Genomic DNA, 14,485 nt, shown 5'->3' on the forward strand with positions numbered 1-14,485 from the left:
AAATTGCAAATGGCGACGTCGCATCATGAAATGGAGTCCGGTCATGTCATGCTTTCAATACAATCAACGAGCCCTTACTTCGAGCCATAGTGGATGTTTTCGTTAAAAAAGGCGTTCTTACAAGGTTATAATGAGTCGGTAACTGAATGGCAGAAATACGTCGTAGTTAATTGGTGGTTTGTAGAAGTCACTATGCAGCTGAGCTATACAGAGATAGCACTAATATAATTCACAGTCAAACTGTAAAAAATATCCTGTGTCACACACGGCAGAAGTGTAACTTCTGAAACGTAGCCTACGAGAGATAGAGGTGGATATAGAGTATCAGAACTATTAGGATAAATGTAAGGTTTATTATTTAGTTTCCATGGTAGAATAGGAAAAAAATGTGTAATGTTTTCTATCTCCCTCTCTCGCCGGCTGAATCCTATGCATTCATGTGTCTAAAAAAATAACTCTATAAATACACATACTTGACGGCCGACTGGCGCAGTGGGCAGCGACCCTGCTTTCTGAGTCCAAGGCCGTGGGTTCGATTCCCACAACTGGAAAATGTTTGTGTAATGAGCATAAGTGTTTTTCAGGGTCTTGTTGTTTATATGTATTTTCTATGTATTTATGTATATATAATTCATAAAAATATTCATCATCATCGTCATCTTAGTACCCATGACACAAGCTACGCTTACTTTGGGGCTAGGGGGCGATGTGTGTCGTAGTATAAAAAATAAAAACTACTCTATGACTTATTTTTTCGTTTCATCGAGTTTGAAATCACAACGATTCGATAGAAGTTTCACTTCAAAAGATTTGTGCGCATTATAATATTTAGGTACTGTTTACTATTATCGATAGTATAAAATTATTTTAATATTATTGAGACGATTAACGGCTTTGTCTCTTTTAAGGTCCATCATTATAACAAACTCTTCCAGTAAACACAGCCATAGATAATTAGGAACGAAGATCAAGGCTCCGGTGTAGGTATGTTAATTTGGTCATGTAAGACTAATAACTTTTTTATCACCTGCAAGAAATAAAACGAATATTTTATTCTGTTATATTCTGGTGCAACACTTTAATACTAAGATGAATAACAGGATTTTTTTTTTAAAGCCCTGCCATTAATGCATTTTACCTGTAGGTAAAACATTTTTCCCGCGAATATATTGAGGAGTAAATACTAGAAGATCTTAAAATTAGGTAACTGAATAAAATTAAATAAACTAAAAATAGAGAAAACCTGAAATAAAGAGAAAATAATAAAATGTGGGTAGCGACCTAATACTGTGTTGTGTTAACATAATATCGTAAACGTGGTGTTTTTTTATCTCAAACAGAGTATCGCCTCAGCGTTATGCTGCAGAAGTAGTTTAGTGATCACAGCTACAGCGCTCCGACCTCTCTCGATATTCCGCCCCCTGATGTATGCAATTTGTGTCTAAATATATGTAAATAACATAGTTTATCTCCTTCCTGTCAAGATGCAAAGCGTTACTACGATTTCCAACATATCAAACTTCCCAAACCCTCTTGTCGTCTCCTTTCTGTTTATCCAGCAAAGATATTGCTATTTTAATTCTGGACTTAAAAGAAAACTGACGATCAGGGCCCCGATATGATACCATCAAATATTCGTTCATGCAAAACAAATCACAATTTTATCACCTGCGAGAAAATTACAAGAATATTACAGAATGCAATATTCTGGTGTAAACAATAAAATCTCCGGTTGCCCTTATAATATTTATCCCCAAGACGTTGCTGAGTTGCTGACCCGCAATCCAAGTTGTAACTTAACTATGAGGGGGGAAATAACTTATGTAGGGAGAGTGAGTGGTAGAGTATTGTGCGGCCTTGGTATGGTGCAAGTTGTAAGCGAGGTTAATAAATATTTATACGAAGCGGTGATAGCCTATTGGATACGGCTTCCGCTTTCCTTTCGTGAAGACCGAGTTCGAGCCCCGGCACGCACCACTGCCTTTTCGGAGCTATGTGCGTTTTTAAATTAAACAATATATACATCACTTGCTTTAATCGGTGATAGAAAACATCGTGAGGAAACTGCATGCCCCAGAGTTCTCCATAATGTTCTCAACGGTGTGTGAAGTCTACCCATCCGCACATTGCCAGTGTGGTAGACTATGGCCTAAACCGTTCTCATTCTAAGTCCCGTGTCCTGTAGTAGACCGGTAATAGATTGATGAAGCTGATAATGATGAATATTTATAATTCACACCAAACAGATCGTCGGCAATGTACTCGTTCCGACACCTGAGCATCCTCAGGAGATGTTGACTTTACAATGAACAATTGTTTCCTTTTGCGTTTTGATTGCCTGGAAGCAATCGCTTTGTAGTGATAAGGCCACCAAATGGTACTCTCCTGCTCTATTTGTATATCTCTGTGACTATTTTTTCCTTTGGTGTAAAAAAAGTGTCTTTATTCATTCATTTATTGTCCGGCCAAAGACTCCTACCAGACCAGACCAGAGAATATTAAAAAATTATAAATGCCAATGCCGTTTTTAATACCACCGCGCTTTCTGCTGCGCTCCGGAGGTCTGAAATTAAATAATCACTTATAACTTGCACCAAACATTTCCAGTCCCAACGGACAGGTCCGGCTCGCTACCAACTGCAGGCGGTTAATTAAATTCGGTCCAACGTCCGACCGCTACATAAAACTATGCCGAATGGACCAGTTTAATAATATTATTACTTATTATTAACTTGTGGTTTCGCTTCATGTTCTTATATGTAAACTTTGTAATAATTTCACTCGGCGGGGTTGTAATTAAATAGTTGGGAAGCAAACCGTCTATTACCAACTTGTACTTATCATGCGGGCATAGATAAGTGATGTTTAAGGATGATTCACACTAGAGACTATACGGTTTTGGAATTAAATGAAAATCTATACTAATATTATCAAGACGAAAGATTTCTTATTTTATGTTTGTACCCAATTGGCTACGAAGTTACTGGACTGATTTTAAACTTGTAAAAATGTGTTCATACATCATTTATTGTCCCGCCAAGGGCTCTAATCGACGGCAATCCAATTTTAGCCAATACAAAGCTAAATTATCTCGAAGTAATTAATAATTTATATTATTGTTATATTTTTGTTTTATCTATTATGTATCGCGATGACTGTATTTTCCTAATTTCACGTTGATGTAATGGGTTCGAAGGAAGGTGGCGACACTCGTAACACAACTTACCTTAGTGCGAGTGTTAAGCACTCCTTTGTGCACACAACAATAGAGTATCACTGTGTACATAAGGAGATTCCTGCTGATACATTTTTTTATATGAAATAAATAAATAATTATTTTTATATAATTTTGCGATAATGTAACCTTAAAGTAACAACATTTCCGAACAGAATGTCGGGAGGTGAAGTCCAGCAGTGGACTAAACCTCCCTATAGGCTATTGAGCATGATGATGATGATTCAGACGTAAACAAAAGACAGGAAACTCAAAAGGTAGTGCAAAATTGAAGTACTCGTAAACTCGAATACCTCTCTTTTCTAGATCAATAATAATTATTCCAAAATCAACCAAAATTCCAGGTTCGGGTCTAGACTCCTTTTGCGTCGGGACAGATTCAATTTATGTCAAAATTAATTCTTATCAAGTTTCAATATATAGAAGCGTCATAATGGCGGTTGGTTCGTACTGTCGTGTCTGATATCTAGCTAACAAAACCGGTCTTAATTGGATTCCATACGAGTGTGGAAATCAAATCGCCACGCGGAGTAATGGCCGATTCACACGTGCTGATTTGAGTACATGACCCAATAGAGTTCTTAAGTAACTTGACTTTCTTCGTAATCCAAAACACTTTTTTCTTAGTAAACATTTGCTTTGTGTGAAAATATTTTTAAAATTGGTTGTATATTCACAAGTGTCAATAAAAAAAACAGTAACAGTAAACTGCTTTATTAATTTAACATATTATATTGGCTTCCATTTCATTCGACCGCGCAACACAATTTGGTCCGAAAAAATCCTACTTAATTCAGGCGACATCAGCGTTTTACTTTATGCGGATTTGTGGTGTACAAGCGGTTATGGATTGATTAACCGTTTACATGGAAAATATCATTAAACTATTTCAGCTAGCATTTTATGACGCAACTTTTGCTAGATATTCCAACTGACAAGTAATTAAGTACTAAATACATGAAGCGGGCGTGATCCAGGAATTGTATGTTTTAATAATTAATTACATGTAATAAAAATGCCACACATATTAAGCCCCATTAGATACCGGTATTCTGTATCATATAGTCCGCTCTTAACCCAGAATATCTGTGTTTTCTGTGATCATTATAAACATGTGATTTTGCTTTGTCTGCTTGGATCCTACCACACGACCCAAGTCGGCCCGTGTAAATCCTTTTTAAAACGGGCGACATCAACATGTCACTTTTTGTGGCTTTGTGGCCTACACGCCGCGTGGACTGATTGACGATTGTTGTGGCAAATATCGTTAAGTTCCTTTCAGCTGAGGTTTTACGATGCAAATCGTATAGAATATTTTAAATTTGTAATAATTGAGCACTAAACACGCGGAAGGCAGGTCGGAGTATTTTGAATAATTAGATTCTGAGTGAAACATGGCACTAATTATACAGTAACGGGGGCTGGATATTTTTTATACCATAGTATGCTTACATAATTTATAGGAAATTAAAATATCCTGTAATATTGTATTATATAAAATTTTATTTATAATTTTTTTTTTCTGAAATCTAAGGCCACAAAGATTACATAAATATATGATTTTGAAATATGGTCTCGGATGTTACATAAAATAATTATATTTTTCTTCATTAACATTAAAGAACATATTTAAGTAAATTTTAATAATTGCACTACACAAAATGTTAAATACTATAACAATAAATAATTCTTTCATTAATACTTAAATTTTATTTGTATACTCATTAATTGGCTTCGGTTTCTAGGACTGACTGGCTGTTATAATATTAGCAAGCAGTAATCTTTCTGTTTCCGATCTTTTATAGATGATTCATATTTTGGGTGTAGCAAAGGTCTTGCATGCAACTGTCAATAGTTCGATATTTTTTTTTATATTAATAGCGGGCAACCAACCAAGTGGGTCACCTGATGTTAAGTGATCACCGCCGCCCATAAACATCTGCAGCACCAGAGGAGTCACCAATGTGTTGCCGGATATTAAAACAGCTGCATAAATAACTAGTTTTTAACCTCAGAATCATTGATTCTATACCTTTTGCAGACGATAGGCAGATGTGTCCAGGTCATTGTGTCTAAACACATCACCTAATGAGTTCAACCCAATGTCAATGATCACGAAGTTCAATGAATATAAGAATAGGGTATTCTTTGTGATATCACTGACGATAAGTAAAGCGTCTCTCATTTCTAAATTGGGTTAAATCGAGTTCATATCCGATTTAAAAACGTTATGAACAGATGGACTGACAGACATTGGAAGTTTTTAAAGCAAAAAAGAAAATGGATAAAATTTGAAACGAATCGCTGGAGCATCGCTAACACGCAAGGAGAGATAAGAAAATTTAACAATGGAAAATTCTTGGTATGTCTTTTTTATGTGGTACAAAGAAAATTTTATTTTAATTCAGAGACAGACAGCGAGGCGCTTTGAGCATTATTTAAGACAGTTGAGAGAATTTAAATAGGTCAATTGCTAAAAAAGAACATCATTCTGTCTACTTTGTTAATTTTATTCATCAGCCCAAAATAGGGTACGGGACTCATACCCAGAAAACATACTACAGTAATATATACATATATATATATATATATATATATATATATATATATATATATATATATATATATATATATATACATGAATATATATTATATTATATACATCCCTACTAATATTATAAATGTGAATGTAAGTTTGTTTGTTACGATTTCACGGAAAAACGACTGAACCGATCCTCATAAAACTTTGTACACATATTCTTGGAAGTGTCAGAAGTCGTATAGGATACTTTTTATCCCGACATTAAGCTCGGTTCCTTTGGGAGAGGGGATGAGTGTTTGAAGATTTTACACCATAACTCCGACAAATTATAACCGATTTAAATAATTATTTTTGTACTATAGAGGTTATAATATGTGTTTAATTTTGCCCGAACTGTGGTTGGAGATAAAGGACAGAACTCCTCAGCGGACAGCAGCAAATCCCTCATTTAAGGCTACTACATACTTTAAATTTTCTTAGATCTACAACTAAATTCAATGCCACATAAAAAACAAAATCAAACGCAGACGAAGTCGCGGGCAACAGCTAGTATATAATATGTATAAGTATCGAATATGTAATAATTCAAATATATACTATGATATACTTATAATAAGTATACTAAACAGCTTTCGCTGATGCGTCCATATCATTTCTTGTGCTTTTTGTCTTTTTGATGTTAGTCCAGTCTATTCTTAAACTTATTCAGTGATATTACAGTTACTACATCTTCAGGCAAGCTATTCCACATTTGCATAACTCTATTGCTGATAAAGTGCTTGGAAGGATTAGACGATGCCTGCTGAAATACAATTTTGATATCTTAATCTGCGGTTACTCTTTTTTAGAAATCTTTCTTCAAAATTTGGAATGTTTTAATACTTATTCAGATAAAGTTAAACGAAAACAGCAAAAAATATATAAAAATTATCTACAAAATTTTAAGTCAATGCCAAGAAAAAAGAAAGAATTACCTACCTTTACTTACCTTTCTACTATAGCGAAAAGTATACAAATTATTTTGTAATTTTTAATGTTATACTTAACACTCTTTTAGTACTACCTAGTACAGCTTTTTGTGTAAGAGCTCGTCCAGGGAAGTACTACCACGTTTGTCTCTATCTCTAAGCAGCGTTGGAGCAATGGTGTAATTACAAGCAGACGAAGCTTAACTTAACGCCTCAGGTTTTTGTACATAGGGCAGCACGTTGCAGGACATGTTTATTACGTGCCCGCTAAGTGTCTCTGTTTATGGGTAATGGTCCCACTTACCATCAGGTGGGCCATCTGCTTGGTCCATCATCATCAGCTTCCTCATCATCGCTTGAACCGATTGACGTCCACCTCTGGATATAGGTCTCTTGTAGGGAGCTTCAAAATCCACGATCCCAGGCCGCTTGTTTCCAGCGGCTCCCAGCGACTGGTTTGATATCGTCTGTCCACTTCTTTGGGGGTAAACCAACGCTGCGTTTACCTGTATAGGGTTACCGTTCCAGCAATTTGGGACCTCAAAGTCCATCGCTATTTCTAGCTATTGGCCCGCCCTTTTCAGTATTCAAACCATAGTTATCCAATTTTTGCAACTGGTGATATTGAGTTCACTCCTGCTTACTATGGTTCTGTTCCGGCGATCGCTGGTTGGCCGAATGCCCGGTGGCACAAGGCAACACCAGCGCTCCTAGCGGTCGAAAACGCATAGACTATCGCCATTATTGTTCGAAACAACGCTCGCTCGTTACTACATCTAAAATCAAAACCTATTACAAAAGAATTGCCCCAGTCGTTCAAGTCCTTTTCTTCCATAGTTTTTGTGTTGTGCAGTGCTCAATCAGCTGGAAGAAAACTGCTGCGTAACCTGGACGTTCCAGTAACTGTGAGTTGTTATTTTATTGCTTTGTTGCCGAATTTGTGTAACTATAGGTAAAACTGAATATATCTAGGTCCTTCGAGATAAGAATCCCCCACGCCCATTGCCACTTCAACTTTGTGACTTGCTGAAATACGTCGGTAACTCTACGGATCTCCTCATCTGACCACGAGATACTCCCAACATCCATCAATTATTGCTATAATATAAAAAACTTCGGAAATCTTTTTTTTTGTTTTGTACTAATCGCATACTAAGGGTATGAATGAATGAACGAATTAATGAATATACTTTTATTGCACACCACAAAAAGTACATAGAACTAAAAGAAAAGTATAACAAAACAACGTGTACAATTTGGCGGCCTTATCGCTACATAGCGATTTCTTCTAGGCAACCAATGGCGAAGATAAAAAACAGTTACAGAAAAAAGTTAGGTGGTGCAGTTATACATATACCCATAAAATACATATTTTATTACTTAAATATAATTGTTTTATAAATATAACCTAAAATAAACTATTTAAAACTAAATAAAATCTAAAACGTCCTCGAAACCACCGCAACGAGGCACAGTTCCTAAGATGCTGACAGCATTGCCTCTTTGGATGGCCAAACTAATTCGTTGGCCAAGGTAGACTGGATAACCCTTTTCGATAATTCTTTGAAAAGGGCTCTTGCCTCCGGACCCTTAAATATATACATATAATATATAAAAAACAATATTTGTAACTAAGGTACCGGTAGTTATGTACCAATGTCCAAATAAAGTGCGAGCGAAGTTGTAAGGAATTTTCACTAAACTGTCCGGGACGCTAAGCGGTGATTTAAAGCATTAAGACCGTCCGTAAAGCAGTTAGGAGATGTTTATTTGCACTACGTGATCGTGCGAGTACTATTTTTGTGTTACTCGAATTTATTTCACGAGATTCTATTAGCAATATCTAGGGATAGTTTTTAATTAATAAATTAGACATTGAAAATCCACCGCCAAGTCAAAATCAAATGTTTAGAAGGCCGACTGGCGCAGGCGGCAGCGACTCTGCTTTCTGTGTCCAAGGCCGTGGGTTCGATTCCCACAACTAGAAGATGTTTGTGTGATGAACATGAATGTTTTTCAGTGTCTGGGTATTTATTTGTATATTATAAGTATTTATGTATATTATTCATAAAAAAAGATTCAACAGTCATATAAGTACCCATAACACAAGCTACGCTTACTTTGGTGCTAGATGGCGATGTGTGTATGTATTGTCGTAGTATATTTATTTATTTATTATTATTTTTTTTATTTTTTTTTATTCTTAAATCGAATAGATTCATAGATTGCACTTTTAATGCGTAGGTACATTACATACACAATATGTACCTACGTAGTAGTGAAATGATGCCGATAACTACATTCGTCAGCTTAAAACTAAAGCTGCGAATGTAGTTATAATAGAATAAGCCCACAACTAACTTGGCTTGGTATTCTTTACGTAATGACCATAGCCCCATCTAATTTAAAAATATAAAATCTGTATATATATAAATCAATGGCACTTTTCGTTGTAATTTTATAACTCAAGAACGGGCTCACCTATCCAAATCAAATATTTAGGGTTTGTTCGGACTATTAAATAGATGGTTTATGTAAAGTTTGCAGAAAATCGGTTGAGAGGTTCTTCATTTAACATATTTTTTGAATGGCAGATAATTTTGTTAATGGGGGCAAATTGACAAATTTAAATTTCAGATGGGGATTGTGCTGTCCATTTGGTACTTTTTTCAGTGTTGACAGTATCAGCATGTTGTTATGTCATTCATGCGGTCATTTAATTTTGGACAGGCTTCGATTAAAGCAAATTGTTTTTTTTTAATTCAATAAGAAATTCATCAAACATTGCAACCTCTAAAAAATTATGCATCGGTAGGTCTAGAATTACCTTAAGAATCATGTTGTAAAAGCGTATACTCAACCTCACAAAGAAGTTCTGCGCCTTTCGCAGACGATATGCAGATATCACTAATTTATGTCCGTTTCTGTTAAGGTGATTCTTAATATCAGCTTTTTGTTTATAAAGAGAATATTATTTTGTCTCACAAGGAGTATCTATACCTACATATAATAAATCTGTAACTGGAAGATTTCTGTACATTTAATATATTTTGAAAATTTTGACCGGGGGATGTTTTTTAATCGATTTTTATCACGTGAAAACTACAGAACGAATCACAGACTTGAATCAAGACCACTCCCACCCACTGCGCCAGTCGGCCGTCAAAAAAAAACCAACCTGGTAAGAGCAATACTGCAAGCTTTTTTATGTTTACGTAATCTTTTATACTACAATAGTACTTTTCATTAAGCTGACGTTCAATACGAGATAATCTTTATAGTTAAATTAATAAGTATTTAGGAACTTAAATTACTCTTGCATAATAAATTTAGTTTTCGGACCCATATTTAAAAACAGTAACAATCAGCTTTTTGATAAGAAAAAAAACTTTAGGTGTGTTAAAAACTTTATTGATCAAAAAGTAAATAAATCATTAACAAAATCCTTATAAATAAGTTACAAGGTGAAGAGTACAGTATAAAGCCAACAGGAGTGCTTGGGCACTGGTTCTAGGGAAGCCTGTATCATGAGTGCCGTAATGAAGCTAACATAACTTATATAAAATTTCGGTTAATTACACCGGTATGTTAAATGCCATTTTTTTATACAAGCCTATTTATTATCTGGTCGAAGCTTCACCCGCGTGGAATGCATGCACCTATAACTCGAATACTCTACTAATTTTGGAATGCGAAAATTGATCTTAATTATTAATATCGTTATGTTATTTATTTATATTATTATATTTTTATCTATCATTTATTATTTTTCTTTTTTTTTTAAATTATTAACAATGCTTAAGAATAAATTAAAAAACACTATTAAAAATTTATAAAAAAAAAACTTCATTATTATATTACATTTATTATTATATTTAATTATTTATGTATATATGTTTTATAGAATCGCAATTTCCCGTCTCTCATTGCCAGTTAAGGTAGTGTTGTGTATGTTAATGTAAGTGTTCCTGTGTGTGTTTCCTTTATTATGCAATAAAGTTATTTAAATAAATAAATAATATCGTTTAGCTATGTCGACATATTCATTGAGGTACGCTTTACTGTCATCTACACACTATAGTACACATTCCCTGGCACCTCTAACTTTACGGAGTTATGCGCGTTTTTTTTTAATTAAAACATCACTTACTTTAACTCGCTGAGGTTTCTATAAAGTTCGCACTTGGCCAGCGCGGTGGACTACCCTTCCTAAGCCTCAGTCTGCGAGGAAACCCGTGCCCAATATAGAAATGGGTTAAATCAACAGACACATTCATTAAAAATAATACTAACACGATTTCATCTTTAATTCTGTATGTAAGAGTAAATACAAATCGGATTCCTTGGAGTAAGGCAGTCAAGGCACGGCACTTCGCGTCCAGATCCCAGCATTGTGTCCTCTAGTAGAGATGCCGAACACGAACTCTATTAGCTAAAGCAATAAAAATGTTGCGCCAATGAGAAAATTCGCCACACTGTTACATTGAAATATTTTGGATGGAAACTAATAATAATGGTAATTTATTACATTAAAAAGGTAAAATAATAGTGAACAACACAGGAGATAAAACATTCTTTTTAAATTTTGATTATGATTATCGTACATAATCAAAATCATTTATTTATTAATTTATTTTAAATCAATATTTGCCTCTTTTCATTGACGACATGTGAACTAGGTGACCTATTATAAATATTAAGCTTAATTTGCAACACTCCGCGAAAAGCAGGATAATCTGTTTAGTGTAATTAATAATTTCTTCAATCTTTATACTCCACACCATTCGGAATGTACCCGTTACGTTTCGCTCCGAAACCGGAGCATCCTCAGTACATGTTGACTTTACAAAGAATAATTGTTAAGTGTAAGTGTAGAGTGTACGGATTGAAGAAATTATAAATTACACCATACAGATTCTCCTGCTTTTCGCGGAGTATAGTAAATTAAAATTATTTTCATAATATATTATAGATTTCCGCAAAGTAACGCCTGCTTCTATCCAATGACTAGCCGACCTGTAAATACTGACTGAATGAAGACTGGCGTTACTTTGCGAAAATCAAAGTAAAAGTTATGACGACCTAGTTTCAGCGTTGAGGCTGTACTTTTAAATCGGGCGTCCAGAGTTCAAGCCCCGGCAGGGGCAGTTAGGGAATTTATAATTTCTGAACGATCACTGCACGATCGGTTTTGCAGGAATAGAAAGTAGGATACAAGGTTTCTATATCGGTAAACGGTAACGTGTGTAGGTTACTAAGGTTTTAATTTGCTTATACTAAGCTATAATTGCTTATTATATTATACACCTACGAGTAAATACAGTAAATGTTATACACTACCCTTCCAAGAAAAAATATATGCGGGATACTCACGCAGATCCGTAAAATGCAAAGATGTGTGTTTGCGCAAAGACCTACGGATCCGTAGCACAATCAGGCGTTTGCATTATGCATGAAACCATCCTGAACCGACAGATGTTCGGAAAGTTACGGAAAATTATTAATATTTTGCGACTTACTTGATACGTAAGGCTTACAAAGTATTTAGAAGTTTAGGTGTATGAAAATTTGATAAGAAAAATTTGATAAGAAAAAGTTGAAAGTAACAAAATTAACTTGCCAACATGCCTCAACTTGTTACAAATTTCCCATACTTGGAAACTAGAGAAAAAATTATAATATAACTTTTCCTTCTTAAGTCACGTATATAATTTAGTATTCCTCATAATTTAGGGAAATCAGGAATTTATATTTCGTTTGACATTTATTTCTTTGCTTAATTTTTTTTTTTTTAATAGTAAGTTTGTAGCATTAGAATTGCAGACCTTATTATTTTCCGATCTCATATTACCACCAATTTTAGGTAATATTATATAAAGGCCCCAAAACAGCAGATTTTTTTTCTAAAGGAGAAGAAGAAGAAAAAAGAAGCTAATATTGTTGAAAAGAAAAAGGTGAATTTCCTTAAATAAGTAATGATTATTATTTCGTTCCTTGAGGTTTGCCGATGATTAAACTAAAAAAATAAAATGCTGCTCTACTTGCAAAAAAAAGGCTTCTGTGGTAGATAAAATGGTGCCAGCAGCGTTTTCGTTAGATTCTTTATCCAGCTGGTTTAGTGTTTTATTTGCTGTATGGTACGCTATTAAGGTTAAATTAAATATATAAATAAATGTACTACGACAGAACACACATCGCCGTCTATCCCGTAAGTAAGCGTAATTGTGTAATGGGTACTAAGATGACTTGATATGAATATATATTGATACTTATAATATAAAGATTAACAATACACTAACATATTTCAGTTGTTTGTTTCAAATGTCCTGAAATAGAAAGATAAATAGTTATATACATCGTACTATGATGCAGATAAATATCCAATAACCGACTAGGATTAATGAACGCCGGCTAGGTATCATTTATTCAATAACGTTCTATAATAACTGAAAATGAATGTTAAAGCTAAATTAAATTTGCTCACGTTTTATTTGGAAACTTGTAAATATGAATAATAATTTCATGTGAGCCTACACACCAGACTCTTTTAAACCTATGCGTTCATGAGAAGATGATGTCGTCCCTAACAGCAAGGCTACGGTAGAGCTCAAACAGTACCTACTATTTGAGCTCAACTGTAGCCTGAAGAAGTTGGATGGTAAATGGAAAACCGTCGCCTTTTAACAGAGCAACATCGCAGGGTATGCAAGAAACGATTCCTGCACACTCACACACATACACACAACCATACACAACATACAGACTCACACATACCCACACACACGCACACACACACGCACACACTCAAACACACACACACGCCATATGCGCACACAAACGCACACACGCCAAACCAACACACCTACACTGACACACACACATAAACGCACGCGGGCGCGTCTAACTTATAACGACCACTTCGTTTTTGCGTCGGGGGTTAAAAAAACAGACATTGTTTTCAACTGTACATAAGTTAACGTTGTCAGTGCTATTCAACGTTCTTTTACAATTAAATATGTACCTACGAATCTTTATTCTATCTATTTAAATGCACATACAACATCCTTTTTTCATCATCATGTAAATGCTAAATGTCGTTTATTCATTTGAGCCGTCAAATAAAGGCGAGTCAACAGGGAACGCGATTGCTTTTGTGATTAGGTAGGTAATTAATTTTATCCATTGATTGATTCGCTTTGATGACACGACGGATTCGTCGCTTATGTATGTACCTATTTGGATGATTGGCTTTATTTGGATTAATTACTTGTACAGTAGTTTGCCAAACTAAGAGCACACGTGGTTGGGCCAACCAATACAAAATTCAAACCAAGTATGACAAATTTATAAGCACCTTTGAAACGTCAAGTGAGTCTGTTTGTAGTGACTCTACCACTGTACATTTTACGTATTATAATTATTAAAGTTTGTCTCTCACACAATCAAATTGTTTTGATGACCTCCCTAGTTTTTAAACGGAGTTCTCGAGTCAGATTGCCGGCGTTCTCAATTTGGGCATTTATAATTTCTTCAAATTTTCTCTGGTCTGATCACCAGATCAGACCAGAGAAAATCAGATCAGGCCTAGCCCGTAGCACACCAGTGCTACGGGCTAGGCCGACAGACAAACGAAGGAAAACACTTTCAAATTTATAATATTATTATAGTATTATAAAAATGTCAAGCACTTTAACGACTAATTCCGTTGATTGATCATATATTATTTTTAACACGCTTTTA

This window comes from Pararge aegeria, chromosome 20 (genome assembly GCF_905163445.1).
Source record: "Pararge aegeria chromosome 20, ilParAegt1.1, whole genome shotgun sequence".
Taxonomy (NCBI): Eukaryota; Metazoa; Arthropoda; class Insecta; order Lepidoptera; family Nymphalidae; genus Pararge; species Pararge aegeria.